At 39.1% G+C, this 2,155-nt stretch overlaps 1 non-coding gene across 1 annotated transcript; it reads left to right on the top strand.

The window, feature by feature from the left end:
* Positions 1 to 1,268: 1,268 nt before the first annotated feature.
* Positions 1,269 to 1,375, top strand: LOC149029138 (small nucleolar RNA R71). The gene has a single exon (XR_016171342.1). It is a non-coding gene; the product is annotated as a small nucleolar RNA R71 (small nucleolar RNA).
* The last annotated feature ends 780 nt before the right edge of the window (positions 1,376 to 2,155 follow it).

The raw sequence follows: 2,155 nt of genomic DNA, 5'->3' as shown, positions 1-2,155 counted from the left end.
AAAAAGGGGATGGAACGATATCCCATCACTAGCACTAAAATGCTAAAGCCGAACTACTCCTGATAAGCATCAGTCTCGTACTAATAGTCTTCACCGACGTAGTTACCATAGTTAGTACCTTAAGTACTAAAATAATCATCAACTTGGTCTTCAAAGTATTGACCATGATAGTCAATAATAGTAGTATTACATGTAGAGATGTCTAACAGGAGATATTGCAAAAAGGAGTGAGTTCAAAAGAACTCAGCAAGACATTTCAATCCATCATAACACATGAAAGCAAACCACACAAAATGCAACATGATATGAAAAAGATAATGCAGATATGCTTCTAACTCTATGTATGCTGGTCTCTATTGGTAGACATGCTTTAAGTCATAGTACCATACTTCTTTGGGTCATCAATCACTCCCCCTCAACCATTTAAGATATCTTGGGTCTACCATGGTAATTGGGTTAAGGCATCCATCTCGGACATTCCGTGGCTGGGGTTTAGGTCATCACTCTCTCACATCACCATTGGTCAAGTATTGGCGCATGTCAGGGTTAAGCCTAACCAAATGCAAGTCTTCTACTTAGTTATATCAACTTAGATCCAGAAACGCCCAATCCTCTCATCCCGGGATCCTTTTTGGTATCCTTCACCCTAGAGTCATCGCATCTTTATCAACCCTATTGGCCAGTTACATCACATTAACAGGAAGTTCCCGTTTCCTCTCACGGGTTGGTTACTGGTCTTGATTTCAGGGGCCCATGTTCCACATCTGCAATTGTATCAATGAATGGTCTCTCACGAGTATCCGCAATGTGATTCATGTCCTTAACAGATGTAACCCGATATCTAAAGTGCCACACAAATCCCCATTGCTATCACGGGTTGCTCGGTCTCAATTCCCTTCCGATTGGGTCTAATATAATAGGGACGACACCATGCACACATAGCAATAGATTTGTCAATAAAATGTGCTTGACTTTGTGGTGGTGGTGGTGGTGCAGCTTTAACTACTAAAGTCTCTAACTTCTTCAAAAGATTATCTATTTGTGCTTCCTTATGAACTTGACTATCAACAAAATATCCCCTACTAGTCCTTTTAGATTCTTGGGTTGACTCCCATTCTCTAGTTCTATTTGCTAGGTCTAAAAGAAATTCCCAAGCTTTGGAATCATCAGTGAATGATGTAAATCCTGTGGGGCACATAGATTCCAAAAGTTGCTTTGTTTGATAATCGATACCCTCATAAATTATTTGGCATAAATGCCATAATTCTATACCATGGTGAGGGCATTCTTGGAGAAGGCTTTGGAACTTCTCCATTACCTTAGCAAATGACTCATTGGGTTTCTGACGAAATTGAAGAATATCATTTCTTATTTTGTTCGTCTTAGAGAAAGGAAAGAATTTCTTCAAAAATAGGACAGTAAATTGTTCCCATGTGGTAATGCTATCCCTAGGTAAGCTATAAAGCCACTTTTTGGCTTGGTCCTTTAATGCAAATGTAATGAACCGTAGTCTTACAGCATCATCAGTGAGTTGTTGTACCTTCATAAGGACACAAACCTCCTCAAACTCCCTAAGGAACAAATATGCATCTTGATAAGGTAACCAATGAAATTGGGGTATCATAGATAGATAATGAGATTTAAGTTCAAAATTATTACCCCTTACATCAAGTAAATGTATACAGGAGGGTTGTGTAGATCTGGTTGGATAAAATCTATCTCTAAGACTCTTGGGTGGAGGTGGTGGAGGTAGACCTTCCATGGTCAAGGTAGACACTCGGACAATTCGATTTGTGGAATCATGAGTCCAGACACACATGCACTAACCACCTAATGCAATTAATGGCTCTTATGAAAGAATGAATTTTTTTTTTTAAATTTTTTATAATAAAATACCTAAAGAAGAAAACAAAATAACAAAAACAAAAGGAAAAGTAGTGAATTTTCCACCACAAAGATTGAAGCAATGATTCCAAAGCTGTAAGGTTGCCGTATAGCTGAGCGCTGTATAGGTTTGACAGCAAGGGAATCCGTATAGTCTTCGGAGCCAACTACAATCGAATCCTGGGGATTCTGCAGTAGAGTGGGGACTACTATACGTGATGTGTCCAAAATCTGCTCAGCCTTAGATCTCCTAAGAGTGACCTGCAAAATA

Source organism: Hakea prostrata, chromosome 1 (genome assembly GCF_041222555.1).
Source record: "Hakea prostrata isolate BN-2017 chromosome 1, UWA_Hpros_2, whole genome shotgun sequence".
Lineage (NCBI taxonomy): Eukaryota > Viridiplantae > Streptophyta > Magnoliopsida > Proteales > Proteaceae > Hakea > Hakea prostrata.
The sequence above is the reverse complement of the archived record's forward strand: the minus strand, read 5'-3'. Positions and strand labels throughout refer to the sequence as shown.